The sequence below is a fragment of the Lepus europaeus genome, chromosome 8, assembly GCF_033115175.1.
Source record: "Lepus europaeus isolate LE1 chromosome 8, mLepTim1.pri, whole genome shotgun sequence".
NCBI lineage: Eukaryota > Metazoa > Chordata > Mammalia > Lagomorpha > Leporidae > Lepus > Lepus europaeus.
Window position 1 is genome coordinate 89369140 of NC_084834.1, and position 24929 is coordinate 89394068.

Genomic DNA, 24929 nt, shown 5'->3' on the forward strand with positions numbered 1-24929 from the left:
TGCATGTATTTGTGCTTTCCTTTTAATACTGCAATGGTTCATGTATACCCATGTCGGTTAATAGTGACATGAGATTTTGATTGTATTGCATTTTATGTGTTTATATGATTCTCTTACATGGATGATTTAAGCAGAAATAAAAAGCCACACTTTTCAGTGAACAAACCAAGTTGCAGTGGCTGACCTGTTGCCTTTGGCATCCAGGTTGAGACCAGTTGACTCTCTGGCAGCTCCCGTTGGTTGTTAGATGGTCCATTCATGGTCACACTTGGCGTTCTGGGATGGGAAATCATGGATTTCTTCCATCTCCAAGAATGACTCAATCTGCATTGGATTCCAGAATGGAATTTAGCAGCCCAGTGCATCCTGAATTAATTTCTACTGAAGTGCTCTTGTGTACCTTTGTTTTATAATTACAGTACTCCTTGGGTGTATTGTGCCTTCTACAGCAAGTTGATGTAATTGCTTTTGTGATCATTGTTTTATATATATGTATTAGAATAACTATGAACAGACTAAAATCACATTTCTCAGTGTTCTAAATATCCTTCTAATAAAATATATAATTAAACACTTTAAAATACAATTGTGTTTATTTGGCATCCAAACTGTCCAACATTTATTATGGATGTGGTACTGTGAACACTACAAAAGAATGATCTCAAAGAATCAATGAATAGTTGGACATTTCTTTCAGGAGCCGAATTCTGGCTGTTTGCAAAACTGATGTGAAGAATCTTTGGGGGGAAAAGGATACACTCTTACCTATTCAAATATTTTCGCTTCAGTCTAAAGCAAAATTCATCTCTTAGTTCCTTCCTCTAAAATATCTGTTGGACCATCAGGGGGAAAAGATCATGATGCTCTCTACACTGGTTTGCCTGTGGTTGCAGAAATTTTGTAATATATTTCACAGAAGCATCTTCAATAGTAAATTAGAAACAGGTGTTTGGCAGTGGCACTCTTAGAACTCCCATTATGCATTTAACATGAGCAGTTTTTAACATCCTGCTGATTGAATAAAATACAGCAGTTCACATTCCATAGGCACAGGGGCCTCTTATAGAGTGTTTCCCTGATGGTAGCTTGATAAACTCTGGCAATAGAGATTTGTACTCTTTTGCTCAAACTCCTTCTCTAGCACCTTCACAATAAGGCACAAAAATGAATGTTTGCTAAGTGAGTAAGTTAATGCATTGGATTGAATTTCTCTTAAATAATGGGGAAATGAGTGTTAGACACTTTAAATATCTAAGCAAAGTGTAGTAGTTAATTCGGTGAAGAAGTGTCATCTCCCTTGGTATCTGTTTAGATGATGATCAGTTATGCCTTTGTAAAAATACAAGTTAGGACAATATGATTCATAATCTGGCTCTGAAACTCATCTAAAGAAAATCAAAACCTGGCTGGCACTGTGGCACAGAGGGTTAACGCCCTGGCCTGAAGAGCCAGCATTCTATGTGGGCGCTGGTTTGAAACCTGGCTGCTCCACTTCTGATCCAGCTCTCTGCTATGGCCTGGGATAGCAGTAGAAGATGGCCCAAGTCCTTGGGCCCCTGCACTTGCATGGGAGACCCGGAAGAGGCTCCTGGCTCCTGGCTTCGGATCAGCACAGTTCCGGCCATTGAGGCCAACTGGGGAGCGAACCAGTTGATGGAAGACCTCTCTCTTCCTCTCTCTGTGTAACTCTGACTTTCAAATAAATAAATAAATCTTTTTTAAAAAAAAAAAACCTACCATCTTAATGAAAATATAGTATTTATTCATTTATTTGAAGGGCAGAATGAGACAGACACACAGAGATCTTCCATCCATTGGTATCCCAGAATGCCTGTAACAGCCACAGCTGGGTCAGGTTGAAGCCAGGAGCTGGGAATTCCATTCAGGTCTCCCACATGGGTGGCAGGATCCAGGTCCTTGGGCCATTGTCCACTGCCTCCCAGGGGCATTGGCAGGTTGCTGGATTGGAAACATCAGAGGCACTAGACCCAAGGCACTCAGCTAATGGATGCAGGTGTCTCAAGAGGCAGCTTAGCCCACCACACCACAATGTCCACCCCAATGGGACAGGATTTAGACATGACCACAGATGGATGTCCAAAGAGGAACCATTGAGAACTTGTTGTACATTTCTGTAAAGAACACCAGGGTGGGTCCAGTGGGGCTTGGGGAAAGTGGTAGTTTCCTCCCTAGAAGTGATTTTCCTCCCTAGAAGAACTTCATTAGGAAATTTAAAAAATGAGAAAAGCAACTTATACCAGAAAGAACACTGAGTAGGTGACCTGAACATCCTTGTGGAAGCAAGAACTATCAAACCAACAATAGACGTTGTGGGTCACACATCCAGGACAAATTATTTCAAGGACTGGGATACCTGTGACATCTCTTAGGAGACAGGTAGCCAGAGGCAAGACAAGTGAAATTCTCCATGGAGTCCAGTGCAAAGGTGAAAATGCAGGGCCCTCACTAAAAATCTATCAATAACTTCCAGATGGCAAGTACACAGCATCAAGCCAAGCACGAGGGCCTGTGCAGCTACACATTTTACACTGATGAAGCGGACCCTAACCACAGGGCAAATACTCTCTGGGAGCAAACCCTGCCAGTTAATGCAGAGCAGAGCAAAGAAAGAAGCATAATATAAACAAGCGGAGGACGGTGCCTTACAGAAACGTGTAAATGCTCAGAGAGCGAAGGCCCCACAGAAGTGATAAAAGCAGCAGAAGAAATGTTCATGGTAAGAGCCAAGAAAACCAGCCCTCAGTAAAGATTATAATGTAATCAGTCCTAGGCGCCTGTCCTCGGGAGAGTCATTGCTTCCTAAAATACTGTCAGCTGAGAATAAGGTATTGTCTTGTCCCGGGTTAGGTTCCCTGAGAAGCAGACTCAGATGAGAGGATTGTGCCTGGAGTTTATCAGGGAATGCTCTTAGGAGCATTGCATGGGACAGGGAAGGGAAGTAAGCAGGACTGGGCTGAGGGAGAAGTAGGACTGTGATGCAGTCACAACAGAGACGTACTTCCCTCCCAGGGAGCTCTGGGGTTGGGCTGACCCTTAGAGTTACGGCCGCCTTGTTAGGGTCTGGGAAACAGGGCTTTCTGACACCCACAGTGACCAGTCATTGCATGCAAGTGTCCTTGGAAACAAACGGAACATGACTGTGGACAAGGAGGCTCTCTTCTACCAGGGCAAATACCTGGAGAGGATGGGGGATGCGTGTTCTCCCCTGCAGGGCCCCTAGCAGCTCCAGGAAGACTTCCTTCTGTCTAGAAGACAGGTTCTGGACAGCAGCCACTAAATTTAAACTCCTTTTTGCAAATAAGACTGAAAAAAAAAGGAGAAATTTGTCCAAGGTCAAACCCTCATTCCGAGAAACTGCCCCTTACTCATAGCTCCTGTTTCATTGCTTGTCCGGGTTTATAGCAAGGCACACTTCTTGCTGTTTGGACTACCTGATCCTTAGTAGAGTCAATCCTTGGCTCATCAACCACCATATTCTTTCTTAAAAACGTATACGTGGGCTGGCACTGTGGCGTAGCAGTGCCAGCATCCTATACGGGTGCTGGTTTGAGACCTGGCTGCTCCACTTCCGATCCAGCTCTCTGCTATGGCCTGGGAAAGCAGTAGAAGATGGCCCAAGTCCTTGGGCCCCTGCACGCTTGTGGGAGACCCAGAAGAAGCTCCTGGCTCCTGGCTTCGGATTGGCCCAGCTCCAGTTATTGCGGCCATTTAGGAAGTGAGCCAGCAGATGGAAGACCTCTCTTTCTCTCTCTGCCTTTGCCTCTCTGTAACTCTGCCTTTCAAATAAATAAATAAATAATAAAATAATTAATAAATAAAATAAATATTTTTTAAAAATTAGGCTAAGAGCTGGGTGGGCTCTCTGGCTGTACAACAGGAAGAGCTAGGAGTGAGACTGTGTCAAACTGGCCTGGCTGTTTCCTAGAAGGCATGCACACTAGCAAGCAGAGACAAGAGAAGACAGTCCTCAGAGAGCATTGCAGGCAGTTTTACCTGGTAAACCACAACACAAGCTCCATAGAAATTCTTTTAAAGGTATCATTAGGGTGGGCTTTGTGGCACAGTGGGTTAAGCCACTGTTTGACAGTTGCATCCCATATCAAGAGTGCCAGTTCGAGTACCAGCTACTCTGTTGCTAGTCCAGTTTTTGCTAATATGCCTAGGAGGCAGCAGATGATGGCCCAAGTACTTGAGTTCCTGCCACCCACAGTGACAGTTCCTGGCTTCCGGCTTCAGCTTGCTCTAGGCCCCACTGTTGAGGCCATTTGGATGAATGAACCAGCAGATAGAGGATTTCCTCTCTCTCTCCCTCTCCCTCGCTCTGTGTCACTCTGCCATTCAAATAGATTAACTTTTAAAAATGTGTCACTGGGGCCAGCACTGTGTGCAGTGGGTTAAAGCCCTGGCCTGCAGTACTGGCATCCCATATGGGCACCTGTTTGAGTCCCAGATTTTCCTCTTCTGATCCAGCTCTCTACTATGGCCTGGGGAAGCAGTAGAAGATGGTCCAAGTCCTTGGGCCCCTGCACCCGCGTGGGAGACCTGGAAGAAGTTCCTGGCTCCTGGTTTTGGATCGGCGCAGCTCTGGCTGTTGTGGCCATCTGGGAAGTGAACCAGCTGATGGAAGACCTCTCTGTCTCTACCTCTCTCTGTAACTCTGTTTTTCAAATAAATAAATCTTAAAAAAAATGTATCATTGATTGGGAAGTTTATAATTTTACTCAAGTGCCTGCTCCTTACCACTGCCCAGGCCTTGCTTGTATACAAACAACTATACTACCACACTGGTATAACACACACTTGCCTTTCTCAGTTAAACATCACATCTGCTTTCCCAAGAGCCCATCACAACAGAATGCTCAATGTGCAGTATCTAGGAGAATTATCAGCCAGGGTCATAGTAATAGTACAAAAATGATCTTCACACGCACGCACAGTTATAATAAAGAACGGCAAGAGATTTGAACACCAGGTGGTACTGAGTGGGCACCAATAAATGCTAATTACTCTGCTTTCACAGGGAAATACTTAGCCTTCTGAATTTAAAAGGTAGAGCACATTAAAAAGAAGTTCAGGGGCCTGTGTTGGCACAGCAGGTTAAGCCTCTGCCTTCGGGTATGAGAGCAGATCAAGACCCCGCTGTTCCACTTCCAATCCAGCTCTCTGCTATGGCCTGGGAAAGAAGTGGAGAATGGCCCAAGTCCTTGGACCCCTGGAACCCATGTGGGAGACCTAGAATATGTTTCTGGCTCCTGGCTTTGGATTGGCTCAGCTCCAGCCATTATGGCCATTTGGGGAGTGATCAGAGGATAGAAGTCCTCTCTCTCTCTCTCTCTCTCTCTCTCTCTCTCTGTAGCTTTGTCCTTCAAATAAATAAAATAAATTAAAAAAAAAAAGATGGCTCGAATACTTGGGCCCCTGCCACCCACATGTGAGAGAGACCTGGTTGCTGTTCCCAGCTCCTGACTTCAGTTTGGGCCAGCCTTGGCTATTGCAACAATTTGGGAAGTGAACCTATAAATAGAAAATCTCTAACTGCTTTTTTTTTTTTTAAAGATTTATTTATTTGAAAGTTAGAGTTACACAGAGAGAGGAGAGGCAGAGACAGAGAGAAAGAGGTCTTCCATCCGGTGGTTCACTCCCCAACTGGCCGCAACGGCCAGAGCTGTGCCGATCCAAAGCCGGGAGCCAGAGCTTCTTCTGGGTCTCCCATGTGGGTACAGGAGCCATCTTCTACTACTTTCCCAGGCCATAACAGAGAGCTGGATTGGCAGTGGAGCAGCCGGGTCTCGAACCAGCACCCATATGGGATGCCAGCGCTTCAGGCCAGGGCGTGAACCTGCTACACCACAGCACCAGCCCCCCTCTAACAGCTTTTCTTTTTTTTAAATTTTTTTAATTTTATTTTTTATTTCATAAATGTGAATTTACAAAGTGCAACTTTTGTATTGTTGTGGCTTCCCCCCTAACCTCCCTCCCTCCCTCCCGTGGCCCTCCCCTCTCTCTCTCCCATCCCACCCTTTATCGAGTTTCATTTTTAATTACCTTCATATACTGAAGATCAACTTAGTATATACTTTTTTTCCTCTTTTTTTGTTTTAATTATTATTTTTAAAATTTAAGCACTCATGTGTAAAGGAGAACATGTGGTATTCTGCTTTAGAGTGTTTTTTTTTTAATTTTTTATTTAGTAAAAATAAATTTCCAACGTACAGTTTATGGATTACAATGGCTTCCCCCCCACCACAATTTCCCTCCCCCTTACACCCCTCCCATCTCCCGCTCCCTCTCCCATAACTTAGTATATACTAAGCAAGGATTTCAACAGGCTGCATTCACACAACCACAGAAGGTATAAGGTATTGTTCGACTAGTAGTGTTTTTACGTTTCATAGTAAAACACATTAAGGACAGAGATCCTACGTGGGGAGCATGTACCCAGTGACTCCTGTTGCTGATTTAACAATTGGCACTCTTATTTATGACGTCAGCAATCACCCGAGACTCTTGCTATGAGCTGTCTAGGCTATGGAAGTCCCTTGAGTTCACCGACTCTGAACTTCTTTAGTCAAGGCCGTGTCACAGTGGAGGTTCCTTCCTCCCTTCAGAGAAAGGCGCCTCTCTCCTTGATGGCCTGTTCCTTCTGCTGGGGTCTTGTTCACCAGGATCTTTCATTTAGATTGTTTTTTGCCACCATGTCATGGCTTTCCATGCCTGTGAGATTCTCATGGACCTTTTAGCCAGATCCGAATGTCCCAAGGGTTGATTCTGAGGCAGGAGTGCTGTTTTGGGCATTTGCCATTCTATGAGTCTGCTGTGCGTCCTGCTTCCCCCGCAGGATCATTCGCTCCCTTTTAATTCTATCCTTCATTATTTGCTTACACTGGTCTTATTTGTGAAATGTCTTCAACACATACCCTATCTTTTTGATCGGTTATGTATTTATACTTATCACTTTACCAAGTACGCTGGCATTGGTACCTGCCTCCTTGGTAAGATTGATTTGAAATCCCCTGGCACATTTCTAGTTCCACCATTGGAGGTAAGTCCGAGTGAGCATGTGCCAACCTATGTATCTCCTCCCTCTCTTATACCCACTCCTATCTGCTTTTCAAATAAATAAAAATTGAAAAAAGAAGTTCAAACAAAGGCACAGAGATGAAGAAATTTTCTTCCAAAATTTATCCTAAATCTTTTTTCTAATTGGTATAAAGAATAATTTCATGCATATTTCAAATGTGCAAAAGTTTGCATAGTATAATTAAGATACAAACTTATTAAAGGAATTCCCTATGTTATTCCTGACATTAGATATTTTCTCAAGAATATTTAAAGTACAGTTATTACCACAGGAGAAAAAGGTATTCCCTCTAATTGAAAATTAATCACCACATTTAAAATAAACCTGAAGGAGTTACTGCGTAAGTGGTGATACAGTATCTGTTTGTGAAGAAATAGTTTTAGAAAGAATGGCACAACTTAATGTAATGCCACTTGAACACTTAAAATGGCTAAAATGGCAAAATTTAAGCTACCAACATTTTACCACAGTATAACAAAAGTACAAAAACAGATAAATGGAGTTTCTTAACAACTTCAATATTTCTGAAACTCTCACATCTTTTTAATAACTGTTTCTTGAATACCTAACTTGTTCTATGTACCACACAACAGAAGGAAGAATGGGAATGATGACTTAAACATAAGTTTGTGGTACGGAAAACGAAATAACCAGCATTTCTGTATCCTGGGATGTTACCACAACAGCCCTGTAAGAAACGCATTACTGTTACCATTCTTGTATAGTTAGGAAGGCGTGGATTTAAAAGCACGTTGAGATCAGGAAAGAGCGAATTCAGAAGCTCTTAGTAATTGTTCTATTTTTTCACGTAACATCCATCATGTTTTCAGAATATTAAGTGCCTCTTTAACCCGGTCTTCACTTCTTATTACACTTGTGGCTTGGGAAAAAGCAATGTTAGAAAGACAGCATGTTCAAGTTCCGCTTCTGTCTCCCCCTGAACTCTCGGAGGGCCTCTGCAGTGAAACCTAACTCCGTCTCTACTTTGGTTTCACTTGCTTCCTTTTCAAATTTGGGTCATCTTCCTGCTTGTATTTTTTTTTTTTTTGCTGAAGGCAGGGCTTGTGAAAGGCGACCCCCATACTCCAGGGCTGGCAAGAGACAGGAAGTTTACACAGAGCAAAACCATTCGTTTAGATCCGTTTCCAAAACAGCGGGAGATGCTGTTATCAGGACTCTGTTGTGCAAAAAGCAAGCTATAAAAGTCTCTCCCTGGCGTGGGTGTCTCCTTTTTCCACTGGAAAAGGATCCTAAACTGATCGGAGGCCTTGGGACACCAGCGTGAATCCCAGTGATGGAGGAATTCACGTGGGCAATGCCCAGCTCGTGGCAGAGGACAATGGAGCTGGGGGGGATCTGAGAGCAGCTGGTTGATCTGGAAAGCCTCAGCTGTCTTGGTAGCTACAGGATCTGCTTTGGGGGCTGGCAAGTTTCCTCCGGGAGCCAACAGGAAAGGACACTGCTGGCCGTTTTAGCAGCCATGGATCTTGGCTGAAGGCTAAGAAAACCCTGCAGACACAGAGGTCTCGGCATCGCTACTGACTGTGTCCTGAGGCTGGGGCTGCTTTCCTTCCAGCATCACACATCCCTACTGAGGTGAGTCGGTCTGGTTTTGTTGTTACTGAGCAGCAAATCCCAGTTCGTTTTTGATAGGTGCTTTCCCAAACGCGTCATTCTCATCCTGCAACAGGCACATGACTCACCGGCTGACCTGGTTGCAAAATGGGCTTTGTAGAATTCAGTGGGCTGGGGAGGGGTGGACTTGGAGCTTGCATTTCTAACTGCTTGCCCTGGGAACCTCAGTGCTGTGGTCTGTGGAGCACACCTGGAGTAACAGGGCTTGAAGCCACTAGGCTTTTGGCTTTGATGGAAGGGGTCGGTGGGCTTTCTGTTAAATAACTCCTAACTGGGAAGCCGGGTTACTCCAAGTGACAGGGGTCGCTGGGGTTCTCCTTAGATTATATAGGATGCTTTGAGTAGAGCCAGAAATCTTCTGCTCAGTTTAGGATTAACTGCGTGTATCAGGTCTCAATTTGTGTGGCTGGAGGGCATATGAACATTTGAAAGAAAAAAATAACACTTGCTAGAAAAAATGGCTGAGTTTGTCCTCTTACCGTTTGGAGTCGAAGTCTGTAAAGCGCGTGGATCGGTGTCATGGTTGGACATCAGTCGAGCATCATGCTCGAGCTTCCGGTGAGAGGCCTCAGAAGGTCCCTCCTGAAACGGAATGTGCCCCACTGTCCTCAACAACACACGTGGGTCTGAAATAGCCAGTGTGGTCGGTAGGAAGTCACTGATGGGAGCAAACAGGAGAAGGGAAGGGGAGCGTGGGCCAGGCGTCCACAGGAGACGCAGCTCCAGAGTCAGAGACCCCAGCCCGGAAGTTGAAGCCGTGCCGCCCACACGGGGGAGTCCTAGAGCAGTAGCTGGTGTCTTCCTCGGTTGGAGCAATGAGCTGCAGACAGAGGAGGTGAGCGGTTCCGTTGGGTGTTCTAATCTACGTGCTGAAGGTGTTTTCTTGCTAAGCGGAGGAAGGGCTGTGCCATGGGTGCGAAGGCCAGAGGAACAGGCACTCGGGACGGATCCGCTCTGCCCAGACAGGCTGGAGTCCCGGTCTGCGCGGAGCATTCCCCTCTACTACGGGGTATAACCAGAGGCGTTTTGTAAAGCAGCTAACAGCCCTTGTAGCGGGAGCACTGAGCAAGCCGAACACAAGCCAGCTGTAAAAGCCTGTTCCACAGCAAGCTGTGCCGAGTTTCAGATTTTCAGGGGGAGAAACTGTAGAGCTATCGATGAATCAAGAGGCATGACCATTGTCCTGCCACCATCTGCCCGCTCACTGGCCCGCTGGTTAGGGAAGGCCACCGCCTCAGCTTCCAAGCCCAGAGCAAGCCCTCATTCCAGCTGCGTATCTCCTCCAGTCTACACAGACTCCTAAGTCACAGCAAAGTCCAAAGCCTGCCTCCCGAGCAGGAGAAGGGAAAGTGTGTGCATTCTTTTGAAAAGCATTGAAACAGAAAATGAAACTTGGTCACCATGCTGTCCTAGCCCCTGTACAAAGCCTTGCCCCATAGGTGGCCCCTACTTGCTTTTCACAACTGTCCTGGCTAGGGATTGAGGACATTGTGAGTTTAACCTTTCCATCAAGAAACCGAGGCTCCAGTTAAGCAATTTGCCAAAGGCACAGCTGGTTAGTGGCCGTGCCAGGATGCAAGCACAGCCCTGTTTGCTCCAAGTTCAGGTGGATCCTGTTCTTCTATCACTTTAGCATCTTTTCAAAATCTCTGTTGCCCTATGTTGCTCTGTATTGTCTGTTTTCTTTTTATTTCACAATTTGAAGCGTTTGCATTAAAAAAGAATCCTACCTGTACTTTTTTGTTAAAATTATGCCTGTGTTTGTCTTGTTTTCCCTCCATTTAAGGTGTTTTCTCCCCAGGAACAAGGTATTTTTAGAGCAGCATGTCTCCAACACGCTCAAGCTTAAACCGCACAAGGGGAGCTTGCTAAAACTCAACCCAGGGCCCCAGCGCCACAGCTCCTGCTTCAGTGGGTCCATCCCAGGCCTGGGTAGAAGCATTTCTTGTCTTCTCCCGGGGCTCTTGATGCTGTCATTCTAAGACCACACTTAAAAGACAGGGCACAGTTTTGGTCCCCTTTTGAGAGAACACAGTCATGGTTTTGTAAGAGCACTTAGAGAGCTTAATAATACAGACTATGGAGCTGGAATTGCAGAGTTTCAAGAAGGATGCCATCATAGGTGCCAGCTGGTGGATCCTGGGGAAATTAACCCTTCCTTGCCTCAGTCGCCTAACCTGTAAAATGGAAATGATGAACTACCTACCCCTTATGGTAGCTGTGAGTATTAGATGATTTAACATTGCACAGGCACAGACTACCTCTGTATGAGTTTGCTGTGATTATAACTTTACTAAGTCTTGCCTAATTCATAATTACACTTTACCCTGGAAGCACAGCCAACAAGAAATCACACAGATATCAAATGCTCTTCTTTGATGCAGGTGCTACATCAGGTTTAATCACAGTCAGACATGTTCGCGTGTGTGTGTGTGTGTGTGTGTGAGAGAGAGAGAGAGAGAGAGAGAGAGAGAGAGAGAGAAGTGCTGGGATGTTGGCAGGTCCTTATAAATTGTCCTAAGGGGTTGGACTTGACTCTGACAGTGATTAAAGGTCATCAGTGTAGTTTTAACCTGAGGAGTGTGCCTCTTGCTGCCAAGAGGAAGCTAGTTTGAAAAGTGAGATTAGAGGCAGAGACCTGTTTGAATGGGCTGCTGACATAGTCCTAAAGAGGAATAATAAAGATTGGAACTAGGGCAGTAGGACAGAGCAGGGACCCCGTGGTTTAGCTGATGGAAGGAACGCATGCCTTGACTCAGAAAGGAAACAGAATGCCGTATTACAACTTCTAAGCTTGTGTCTTGTATTAGTCAGCTTTTTATCACCATAAAGAAATAGCTGAGGGGCCGGCGGCATAGCGTGTAAAGCCATCACCTGCAGTGCCAGCATCCCACATGGGCGCTAGTTCAAGTCCTGACTGCTCCATTTCCAATCCGGCTCTCTGCTATGGCCTGGGAAAGTAGAAGATGGCCCAAGTCCTTGGGCCCCTGCACCCACGTGGGAGACCTGGAAGAAGCTCCTGGCTCCTGGTTTCAAATCAGCCCAGCTCCAGCCATTGCAGCTATTTGGGAGTGAACCAGCAGATGGAAGACCTCTCTTTCTCTCTCTCTCTAACTTTACCTTTCATATAAATAAATTACTCTTTAAAAAAAAGAAAAAGCTATGTATAAATTTCAAAAAATTAAACAGCTGAGAGGGACTCAAGATAAAGATAAAAGGTTTATAAAGATAAAAGGTTTACTTTGGCTCACAATTCTGGAGGTCCTCAGCCCCCACTCGAGTGGCCCATTGCTTGGCCTCTGGTGACAGTGTCCCTGCTGGCAGGGTCCTGGTGGTGCACAGCATCACAGGCAAGACAGGGCACCTGTGTCCATGTCTCTCCCCACAAAGCCACTAGGATGAGGTCAGGGGCTCCCCTGATTGCCAAATCCAGCCTGTTCACTTCCCCAAACCCACACCTCTACACAGCAGAACCGGATGAAGTTTCTGCCCTCTTTGTACCATTAACATAAGCCTGGGCTGTGGGCCTCACACCCACACCACCACCCTCTTCAGAGGTAAGGGCCCTTGGAGAAGCATGGTGGGGGACCACGAGGGTCTCATCTCTGATGTCTCTGTCTGATGGGGCCTAGGCACCCTAAAGTTTAATCCATGTCCTTGCCTCCCACAGAGATAAGGCTTCCAAGTGCAGGCATAGTAAGCTGCACAAGTGAGAGCAGGATTTATTTAAAGGTGAGAGTCAGCATACATTCATGTGTGAGTATGGGCAGCCCCACAAGGAGAAATATCTGTCATGAGTGGGCCAGCATGCCACCCGTGAGCAGGGAGGGAGAGAAAGGGGAGGAGAGTAGCACCTCCAAGTGTGGTAAGGGGGCAAAGAGAGACCTCTTCCCCATTCTCAGCCTTTTTTATGAGATAGGGGGTGGTGCCTTAATTGAATAAACAGACGGAGTGGGGTCTTAGCAGCGTGAAGCTCTCTGGGATTTTTCTGGCACCTCTACGTGGAATTTAATTTCTCTATGGTCATCATGACATCTCCTCCTTCTGGTACCGGAGTGGACACAGGTGCCTCCTGGGAAGGTGGGTGTTTTAGATGCACAGGTGAAGGGATGAAGTTACATTGCAGGGCTGGCAATCATTCTAGCTCACGTAGCCTAACCAACTCCATGCCTATCCACACCATATCATTTCAACTTCTATGGGTGGCAGATGGCTATATGCTCTAGCGACCAGCGTGTCAAGGTTTGAAATAAAAGTGAAAAATGGGGATGGGCATGGTACTGCCGGTTGGAAGACACACTGTATGGTATGTGACCTGGCCCCACCTTGAGTTTGGACAGATTTTGGCTTCCTGTTCTTTTGACTGACCATCAGCTATGTGGGAAAAAACAGAAGAGTCAAATGATAAACTGAGGACAGAGTCACTGGGTTAATAGGACACCTCTGATGGAGAGCAGAATACCCATTACCAGTGTGAAATTGGTTCCCAGGCATATGGGTCTAATGTTAGCAACCTGTCCATCAGATAGTAGAGTGGGGATACATGAGGCACTGGATGTTAGGAATCTCAGCCAGTGGTGCCTGCATGTTGACAGCTCATATAAGCTAAGCTGTAGTTGTATTTCTTGGAACCGTTCAAGCTCTTATGCTCATTCTCCCATGATAGCTGCAGGAAGTGATGACAGTAGTCCCAATGCGATGGCCAAGGTTCAGATTCTCAAATATAATGAAAGCACCAGGAAGTACGCAAAAACGAAAACTCTGATCCTGTACCTGATATTCTATTTGCTTCAAACTTGGGAAGATCTTTCACTATTCTAGCATTAGCAACCAAAGACATGAGAACTTTTACACTAACTCCTGTGAGGAATGAACTTCCTCTGGTGGGCCCACAAAATTTGAAATCCATCTAGTGGCTTGGTCAGACAACCACACTTCTTGGGTCTGGTGAGTGAGTTAGAATCAGGAACAGTGACTAAGTGACGCTCTTTGCAGATGATGGCTGTGTAAGATTGTGGGGAGCTGATGATGTGGACAATTGGGATGTACCCTGTTTTGAAAGGTAGTGGGAGCCCAGCCAATGTGAGTTCTCAGGAGAGAAATGTAAGTGCAAATCCTTCCAAAATCTTCACAACTCTTTGAGTGCATCTTCCGCTGACCGAAAGCACGGCTGGGTACAAGCTAACAGGAGCGACTTTGCTGTTTGTTGCATGCACACTGGAACAGACTGTCGACTCCTATTCCCCTTCCCCAGTGCCTTTTGACTCCTCCCTATGATCCACCAGCAGCCTGCTTACACACGGTCCAAAAAGGCCTTAAAAATAGTAGTGGGTAGGGCTGGCATTGTGGTCTAGTGGGTAAAGCCACCGCTTATGCTGCCAGATTTTATGTCCTGGCTGCTCCAGCTCCCTGCTAATGGCTTGGGAAAAGTAGCAGAGGGTGGCCCAAGTGTTTGGACCCCTGCCACCAATGTGGGAGACCCCAGTGAATCTCTTTGGCCCAGCCCCAGCCATTGCAGCCATCTGGGGTGTGAACCATTGGATGGAAGATCTCTCTTTCTCTCTGTCTCTCCCTCTCTCTGTAACTGACTTTCACAATAAATAAATAAATCTTCAAAAAGAAAGAAAAAGACAATGGGTATCAGTTTTTTGTACTAGTCACTCTAATGACACCATTTGAAACTTTTGAGATATGAACGGAGAAGTTTTTTGTTGAGATGTCACCAAAACAATTCTTTGAAATGTTCCTGAAACTAATTTGAGTTTAAAAATGGAAAGGTCATTATCAGCCTTCTAAGAAATTGTGAGAAGGGAAAATATTTCCTCCCTTTGGAGAATATGGGCATATGTCTTTTGTTTTCACAGGCATTTTAACTGGAATTTTCATAAAAAAAAAAAAAAAAAAAAAAAAAACAGACTTTGGGGAACCCAGCTTTTTTTTTTTTTTTTTTTTTTTGACAGGCAGTTAAACAGTGAGAGAGAGAGAGAGAGAGAGAGAGAGAAAGGTCTTCCTTTGCCGTTGGTTTTACCCCCCAAATGGCCGCTATGGCCAGTGTGCTGCAGCCGGCACGGTGTGCCGATCCGAAGCCAAGAGCCAGGTGCCTCCTCCTGGTCTCCCATGCGGGTACAGGGCCCAAGCACTTGGGCCATCCTCCACTGCCTTCCCGGGCCACAGCAGGAGCTGGACTGGAAGAGGAGCAACCAGGACAGAATCCGGCGCCCCGACCAGGACTAGAACCGGGTGTGCCGGCGCCGCAGGCGGAAGATTAGCCTAGTGAGCCACGCACCGGCCGGGAACCCAGCTTTTAACACATGGGTCTTTTGAGGGTTAAGCAAACTGATATCCAAACTATAGCAGAAGTCCTGTGAGTCCTAGGAGCTAATTCTTGTGCAATCCCAGCCCCCAGTCCCTGATAGGTCTTTGATGGACATTTGGTGAGTGAATGCATAAAAAAGAATAGGTCCCATCCTCCTGTGCTCTACAAGGCTCTGTGTGATCTGGCTGCAGCCTCTTGCCAACCATATCACCTACTCTCCCAACTGTTCTCTGCTGCATTTCCTTCAAGCCTTTGAAAAATGCTGAAATGTGGCTTCCAGTGCAAGGGTTGACAACGACTGTCTTTGAGCCAACCCTGACCTGCCAACAGTTTTATGAATAAAGTTTTACTAGAACACAGCCGTACGCATTTGTTTTTGCACTGTCTACACCTGCTCTAGTGTTCCAGCAGCAGTGTAGAGTGAGAGTGGCTGAGACCACAGGCCTGTGAAGTCTCGAGTAGTTACTACTTGGCCCTTTACAGGAAAAGTTTGCCAATCCCTGCTGTAGTCCTTTGAACTCACTTTTAACGCTGATTTAAAACTCTCCCCTCATCAGAGCACATTGTAAACACGCAATGCAGTGTCACACTGTACCCCATAAATATGTGCAATTATTAATAATGTTTGCAATGGTAAATAAAAATTAATCGACAATTTTTAAAAAGTCATTCTACTCTCAACAACTTTACACTAGGGGCCGGCATTGTGGTGCAACAGGTAAAGCTGCCAGTTGTGATGCTGGAATTCTCAGCTACTCTCTTTCCAATCCAGCTTCCAGTATGTGACTGGGAAAGCAGGGAGGGGCCGGCGCTGTGGCGTAGCGTGTAAAGCTGCCGTCTGTAGTGCCAGCATCCCATATGGGCACCAGTTCAAGTCCCAGCTACTCCACTTCTGATCCAGCTCTCTGCTATGGCCTGGGAAAGCAGTAGAAGATGGCCCAAGTCTTTGGGCCCTGTGCCTGTGTGGGAGATCCGGAGGAGGGTCCTGGCTACTGGCTTTGTACTGGCCCAGCTCTGGCCATTGTGGCCATTTGGGGAGTGAACCAGCAGATGGAAGGCTCTCTCTCTGCCTCTGCCTCTCTGTAACTCTGCCTTTCAAATACATAAATATATCTTTACAGGCCGCTGCCGTGGCTTAACAGGCTAATCCTCCGCCTGCGGCGCCGGCACACCGGGTTCTAGTTCCGGTTGGGGCGCTGGATTCTATCCCGGTTGCCCCTCTTCCAGGCCAGCTCTCTGCTGTGGCCCAGGAAGGCAGTGGAGGATGGCCCAGGTCCTTGGGCCCTGAACCCGCGTGGGAGACCAGGAGAGGCACCTGGCTCCTGGCTTCGGATCAGCGAGATGCGCCGGCCGCAGCGGCCATTGGAGAGTGAACCAACGGCAAAAAGGAAGACCTTTCTCTCTGTCTCTCTCTTCTCTCTCTCACTATCCACTCTGCCTGTCCAAAAAAAAAAAAAAAAAATACATAAATATATCTTTACAAAAAAATATATCTTTTCAAAAAAAAAAAAAAACATAAGGGAAAAGCTTCATGATACTGGATTTAGCAATGATTCTTGTACATGACACCAAAAGCATAGGTGACAAAGAAAAGCTAGATAATTGGAGTTATAAAAATATAACATTTCATGCATTGGAAGATATTTCAAGAGTATTAAAAGACAACTCACAGAATGGGAGAGGAGAGGCAGAGAGACAGAGAAAGGTCTTCCATCTGCTGGTTCATTCCCCAATTGGCTGCAACTGCCGGAACTGCGCCAATCCGAAGCCAGGAACCAGGAGCTTCTTCTGGGTCTCCCATGTGGGTACAGGGGACCAAGGACTTGGGCCATCTTCTACTGCTTTCCCAGGCTACAGCAGTCTCTCTGCCTTTCAAATAAAATAAATAAATAAATTGAAAAAATGAGCTACTGAGAAAAAGAAAGGGCTCCACCTGGAGGTTATGGTTGTAAACGCACTCTGTGGACGTTTGCTGCATTCAAAAATCCGTCCGCAGTATTGGTTGGGATAATGAAGAGAGAGAATGTGAAGAAAAATGTACCAAGCATATTTGTGCAAAATATGCTCCCTCACCAGCTTTCTCACCTTTCACACAGGCTCCTAATTCCCAGGATTTTGGCAATCTCGTTCCCTTTCTGTGTATCTCCCAGCTACTCCCCCACTGCCAATGGATGCTGTCAAGGTACAAGGCTAGACTAGAGTGGTTGTGACAGAGACTCCATGACCCACAAGCCTCCGTTTATTTAGTTGGTTATTTTTCATAGTATTTATTTGAGAGAGAGAGAGAGAGAGAGACAAAGAGGCAGAGAGAGCTCTTCCACCTACTAGTTTATTCCCCAAATGTCCACAAAAGCCAGAGCTGGGCCAGATCAAATTCAGGAGTGGGGAACTCCATCTGGGTCTCCCAAGTGGGTGGCAGGGACTCAAGTACTTGAGCTGTCATCTGCTACTTCCCAGGGTGCACATTAGTAGGAGAGTGGAATTGGAAGTAGAGCCAGGACCGGAACCCAGACAATCTGACATGAGATGCAGGTGTCCCAAGCGGAAGCTTAACCATTTGGCCAAATCCCTGTCCCTGAAGTATTTACTCTGTGGCCTTCTATAGAAAACCTTTTCCAACCAACCCATGTTGTAGATAAAGGTAGTAGATTTAAGACTTGTGCACTCTTCTCCAAGAATTTTCACAATATCCATGTAAATATATCAAGAAATATGCATCGATACCCTACTGTTTTTCAGGCACTGTTTTGGGTGTGTGGGGTAGAACAGTGAATAAAAGAGAAATTGCTGCTCTTACAAAGCTTATCTCCAGAAGAGAAGGCCAAGTGACAAATGGCATAATATGTTAGAGGGTGAAAAGGGTCACAGAGAACACGGAGTAAGGTCAGGGTGATCAGGAAGACACAGGGAGGTTTGCTATTAAGAGTGGACAGAATAGGTCTTATTAAAAAGGCAACACTTGGGGGCAAGCCTTTGGCCTAGCAGTTAAACACAGGGCAGGATGCCAGTGTACCATATTGTGGTATCTAGATTCAAGTCTTGTCTCCGTCTGCCAGTTCCAGCTTCCTGTTAGTGAGGACTCTCAGCGGCAGTGGTAAAGGCTCAAGTAATCGGATCCCTGCCATCCACAGAAGAGATCCGGATTGAGTTTTGGGCTCCCAACTTTGGTGTGGCCTAGCAGAGGACATTGTGGGCATTAGGGGAATGAACCAGCAAATGGGATCTCATGCGTGTTCTCTCTCTCTCTCTCTCCCAGTCTGTCTGTTTCCCTGTCTCTCAATAAATTGTAGGGGCCAGCACTGTGGCTTAGTGAGTAAAGCTATCACCTGTGGCACCAATATCCCACATGGGTGCCTGTTCAAGTCCTGGCTGCTGCGCTTCCAATCCAGCGCTCTGCTATGGCCTGGGAAAGCAGTAGAAAATGGCCCAAGTGCTTGGGTCTGTGCACCCACATGGGAGACCCAGAATAAGCTCCTGGCTCCTGGCTTCAGTCTGGCCCAGCCCTGGCTGTTGCAGCCATTTAAGGAGTGAACCAGCTGATGAAGATTTTTGTCTCTCTGTGGGTGTGTCTCCTTCTTTCTTTGTAACTCTGCCTTTCAAATAAATAGGATAAATCTTTAAAAATAAATAAGTTGCAAAAAAATCTGGCATTTGAACAAATATTTGAAGACACTCTGTGACGGCACCAAGAGACAATCTGGGAGAGTACTTCAGGTAGAGGAAGAGGGCAGGTGTATCTCTGGCATGCTGGGGAAACACCCAGGAGCCCAGCGTAGCCACAGACTCCATTCCTCCTCATGGTGCCCATGTGCACGCATCCCAGTGATGTGCAATATTGGCCGCAGGTTTAAGGCATCTACCCCATCCTATGGACGATGTCCCAACTGTACAGATACTCCCACTCGCATTGTAATCATGCCATCGAAAGGCCTGTTCAAGCTTGTATCAACTGCTTCTCAAAGGGCAGGGTATGTAGTGAATTTGAGAGCATGAGATCGTTTCCCTGATCTCTTTTTTTTTTTTAATAATACTAATATTTTACTGCATTTTCACCCCTTAAAAGGAAAGTATAAGATAATCTCTAAGGTATTTTGTATTTCATAGCTGTGAATCTACTTATAAGCTGAATTTCATAAATAGAATACACTACATTCTGTCTCATTACATTGTCCTATAATATCCATACACGAATTTATATACATGTGCACATATATACACACAAAGTCATGACATAAAACTTTAAAGTAAACTTTGGGGAACAATCAAAGTTTCTTAACAGAATAAAAGCAATACACATTTTAGAAAATCAGTAGCAGCTCAGTAAAGTCTTGCACATAGTAGCAAAGAGGGTAACACAATAGCTTGTTGTCCAAAGCTAGCGAGCAAACCACTTCATCGGGAGGTATTGATTTTTGTGTGTGAGCTTTTAAAAGCATTTTACATGTGTCTATAAATATGGGACACTAAATTGAAATTGTATTTGATTTCAACAGAACTCAAATGCTTCTTTCTGTGTTAATCATTGAAGAATGTTAAAGATAAGCAATTATTTGCAAAAGGTTAGAATAATCTAGTAAAAATGCGTTACTTCATGGTGATCTGACTTAAAGAATATAGCATCAGAATAATGGAGAGGAAAATAATAAACATAATTAGCTGTTTCTTCTAAGCAAGGAATAGGAACTTATCTGAAAAAACTTAAAATAGTAATGTTGCGGCTATCTAAAGAACTGAATTTCCTACACAAGACAAGGGTACCTGCTACAAGACAGAGATGAAGCACAGGAAATGGAAATAATGCACATTATGGGCCTTGAGTGGTAGTCAAAGATGGGACACTAGAGAAAAGAATTATGAATAAATACTCTTTTGAACGTGTGGGCATCATGGAAGAGCACTATTTTGCCACGTCTGCGTCACAAACCTACCTTAGTTTAGATAATTTAAGTGAAAATATTAAATCATAGTATTCATGTTTTTCCAAAAACCAATGAGCGTTGGTTAATTGAAAATAAGATATGCCCTATCCAAACACATTTAAATGAAAAATAAAATGTGACTAATGAAGAAATCATGTCTATAATTACAAAATCTGGAATAGAATTATCTGATGGAACATGCAGGAAGATATCTAATAAAGGAACACTTGTCCCTATTATCACTGTTATTGAGATAACACAAGTGTTCACTGAATAATCCCTGATCTCTTTTGCCCATGGTCAGAGGCAGTGCTCTGTAACTCTGTGGTAATAAAGGCAGAGGCTCTGCAGCCAGGGAATGCAAACTGGTAGCCTGAATCTGTAGCATCCCTGAGCAGTCAGGGAAGGGTGCACAAGATCTACCACTACCAGTGCCACCTGATCAGTCTAGACAGTGGGGCCACATTGGTGGCTTAGTATTGGCTTCTGCTACTGGTTGATTGGGTACTCAGCAGTACAGGCAGAGTGGCCATGGTGAGGTGAAGACCATGTTCTAGCCCACACATGCCTTCCTCCCATGCGGCCAGAGCCACTTTGAACATGGCACCTGTTGGGCAAGTCCTGAGATGCCCTGCAGATGCTTACTCGCACTCACAAAATAGATTCTCCTGACCATCGAGTTTGAAACTCTCTACCATCAAGGACACCTGCTGCTGGACATACACGTGGCACAAAACTTTCACACTGTCCATTCCTAATTGTCCATGCACACACACTGGGAGGTAGCAGATGATGGCTCAGTAACTGGGTCCATGTCACCCACATGGGAGACCCAGATGGAGTTTCTGGCTCCTGGTTTCAGCCTAGCTCAGCCCTGGCTATTGCAGGCATTTGGGGAATGAACCAGCAGATTGAAGATCTTGCTCGTTCTCTGTCTCTTTCCCCCACTCTGCCTTTAAAATAAATAAACTGCTTCTAAAAAGGGATATCCTCGGGCTAGCATTGTGGTGCGGTGAGCTAAGCTGCCACCTGTGATGCTGGCATCCCATATGGCAAGGCAGTGGAAGATGACACAAGTACATGGGCCCCTGCCCCACATGGGAAACCCAGATGAAGCCCCTGGCATCGGCCTGGCACAGCTCCAGCTACTGCAGCCATTTGGTGAGTGAATCCGCAGGTGAAGACCTGTGTCTCTGTCTCTCCCTCTTTTCCCTGTAACTCTGCCTTTCACATAAATAAATAAATCTTCCAAAAAAAAGTAATAAATTATAAAGACAAAAAAAGAGGGTTAACTCCCACCTTTTGACACTCATACATGTAAATGTTTTCTTCTTTGTACTTTTTAAAAATTTTTATTTTACTTATTTGAAAGACAGAGTTACAGAGAGAGGTTTTCCATCCATTGGTCCATTTCTCCAATGGCGGCAATGTCCAGAGATGAGCCAATCCGAAGCCAGAAGCCAGGAGCTTCTTCCAGGTCTTTCATGTGGTGCAAGGGCCCAAAGACTTGGGCCATCCTCTACTGCTTTTCCAGGCCATAGCAGAGAGCTGGATCGGAAGTGAAGCAGCCAAGACTTGAACCTGTGCCCATATGGGATGCCAGAGCTACAGAAGGAGGCTTAGCCCCCTATCCCATAGCACCAGCCCATTTTTTGTATTTTTTTAAAAAAGTTTTTATTTCTTTATTTGATAGCCAGAGAGATACAGACAAAAAGAAAACAAGAGCTCCAAACCACTGGCTGTCTCCAAATACTTGATGCCTCCCCAAGCTGAATCCAGGAGCTGTAAACTCAATCCAGGTCTCCCACATGAGTGACAGGACCATCATCTGCATTGGCAGGAAGCTAGAATTACGAGCTGGAACCAGGACTTGAACCCATGTACTCTAATGTGGGGTATTTTTGATGCTCGTTTCTTTCTGCTCCCAGATCCAACTGGCATAATGACATTAAAATAAAAGATCAGCATATTCCTTTGGGATATCAAGACAACAAAGACCCCTCCAAAACTGTATCATGGTGGCACATCCCTGGGATGTGAACATGAATGTATGTTATTGTTCATGCCAGGTAAATGCAAGCTGTTTTGGTTTTCCTAATTGATAAGAAAGGAAACACTTATTTGATAGGTCAATATCTGCATATAAGATACTAGATGCTATATCGATTTTCAATTGTAAGATACTGAGATACTAAGATCTTTTAAACAGATTATTTATTTATTTAAATGCAGAGTAACAGAGAGGGGGAAGAGACACAGAGATTTTTTCCACCTGCTGGTTCACTCCCCAAATGGCTGCAACAGAGAAAGCTGGGCCAGGCCAAAGCCAGGAGCCAGGAACTTCATCCAGGTCTCCCACATGGGGACCACTTGAGTCATCTTCCACTGCCTTCCCAGGTGCATTTGCAGGCAACTGCATCAGAAGCAATGCAGCCAGGACATAAGCTAACCCTCCAATGAGATACCAGCATTACAAGCATTGACTTAACCCACTGCATCACAACACCAGCCACCAAGAAACCTCATCTTGAACCACCACTGAGATTAGCATCACCAATTGGTTAGGATTAGAGTAATATAATGCCCTTCTGTGTGACCCAACTGACTGTCATACCAGCCAACTAGATGAATTAAATTGGAATATCAGTTGAATTACCGCCCCTGTATCCCAGAAGTCCCTGTGGTGGTATTAAATCTACAATTCTCCTGGGAAAGTGGTGCAGATTGAGTAACCTTCATCTGAAATGTTTGGTACTGGAAGTGATTTAGGTTTTGAATTTTTGATCACATTTTGAAATATTTGTTTATACATAATGAAATATCTTAGGGTATACCTTGGTACCACCTCTAAACATGAAATTAATTTACATTTCAATATACACCTTATACACATAGCCGGATGGGAATTTTATACAATATTTTTAGAGCATCTGTGTTTTAACTGCAACTCAACCCATTTGGTCAGGTATGCAATTTTCCACTTGTGGCATCAAATCAATGCTCAAAAAGTTTTGAGTTTTGGAATATTTTGGATTTCAAATTTTTGTATTAGGAATGCTCAGCCTGAATTATCTCTGGGTTCTTATCTTGGTAGCAAAAAGGCAGGAGTGAGAAAGTAGGCTGGGAGATTGCATTTGATGCTTCCTACCATAACAGCTGGTGCTCCCTGTGGGGGGAGGCATTGTCAGCCTAAGTCAGACCAAGACTCATCTGTCTGTTCATTTCCATAACTTGCCACTCTGAATACATCATACAAGTGCCCAGTTAAATTTTAAGACCAAAAAACCCAAATAATTTAAATAAAAATATGTAAATATATTAAAATTGTACATATTTATGGGATATTATGTGATGCTTTGATACATGTATAGAATAATAATCTTGGATATAAGTATGTCCCATCCAATAATTTGAAACTAAAACTCCAATTTAGTCAGTATTTTTAGTTGCTAAATCTGGTAACCCTACTACCTGGGAATATTTGGAAAATATTTGTCAAAATTAGAGAATGGAAATACTTTTGGCATCCAGTGTGTAGAGACTAGAGATGCTGTTAACCTCCCATAATCATAATACCCAGGATGTCCCCCACAACAAGGAAATGCCTAGCCCAGAATGTCCGTAGTGCACTGGCTTAGTGGAAGATCCCTGGTATACACCTACTGCTATATTGCAAAAACTTTTGTCAAAGGCACCAGGGACTCTCAGACTCTGAACTGACTCAGTTGTGGGTTATTAGGTAGAAGGTACACTGGTAATTTGGATTGGGTTTCTGCCCTAGTAGACCTAGATTTTATTTCCTACCTCCCTATGTCAAGCAGCCTTGTAGGAAGCAGTCAGTTTCTGATTTCTGATTTCTTGGAAGCTCCTTGCCACAGGGCACAGCAGGTTGAGCAGTCTGATTACTGCTCCATCTCTGTGACTTGGGAAAGTGGACCACATTGTCCCTGACACTGACACACTCCCACTTGGCCTTGAACATGCCTGATTTCCCTTATTCCCACTGGGCTAAGTGCATGCATTTCTGCTGTCTTGTCCTCCACTGTTTCTGACCTCAGGGCTCTTCAGGAAGAGCCTGCCTCCCTGATGCATTTTCTATTGTCTCTCTGAATGGCTCTTCCCACAAGTGTCACGTTAGTGAGTGGCTGAGGAGGTAGAACATAGTGGACCAGTTCTATTTCCCTGAAGAGTGTACTAGGGAACTCCTGGCATTTCAGCCCCATTAACTCTAGACTATCAATGAATCCCAGCTTTCATTAGCCAACCTTGCATATCATTAGCACCACCCCCAGAACTCCCACCAACATGCTAAATTTCAAGTTCTGGGAGTGTACCCCAATTATCAGTGACTTTGAGTTAAAACATCTGATTTCCATCGGTCTAACATGCTTATAACCTGTGCCCTCAACTCCTCTTTTGCTGAAACAAGGAGGCAAAAGTGCACAACTCTTTTAGGACAGGGGCTCTCCTCTTCCTAGAGAATGCTTCCATTGCACTCTCTGAGGTGCTCCATGACCTATTTTTACTGTAGCAAACTACTCTAAAACCCAGGGGGCCTAATGCCATCATGTATCACTCTGGCTCCTCATTCTGATTGGACTGAGTTTGAAAGAGAATTGGGGAGAAGCTGGAGGAGTGAGTACAGAGGAATTCTTTTGAAGAGGTTTGTTGTAAAAGAGGACACAGCAGTAATTGGCAGGAGACATGGGAGCAGGAGAAATGTTCTTAAAGATGGAGTAAACAAATAACAGCATGGGAATGGCCTGGTACAGAGGATATAGAAGAGAAAGGGGAAAATGGCTGTCAATGAGTTGGGAAAGTGAGGATGGAATTTAATGCAAAACAGAGACAATGTCTTAGACCTTAGACAGGAACACAGAGTTCCTCCAGGTTAGAGACATGGAAGGGGAGGCAGAGAGGTCTGGTATTTGGACAGACATGGTGATGGGGATCTAGA

At 45.0% G+C, this 24929-nt stretch overlaps 1 protein-coding gene and 1 pseudogene across 1 annotated transcript in view; both read left to right on the forward strand.

Annotated features, from left to right (window-relative positions):
- Positions 1–8197: 8197 nt before the first annotated feature.
- LOC133766076 (broad substrate specificity ATP-binding cassette transporter ABCG2) overlaps positions 8198–24929 on the forward strand; it is a 129890-nt gene continuing 113158 nt past the window's right edge. Inside the window, exon 1 of the mRNA XM_062199880.1 lies at positions 8198–8698. The gene's annotated coding sequence lies outside the window, so the exon portion shown is untranslated. The remainder of the gene's footprint in view (positions 8699–24929) is intronic.
- On the forward strand, positions 9553–14001 carry LOC133765789 (nucleoporin SEH1-like; annotated as a pseudogene).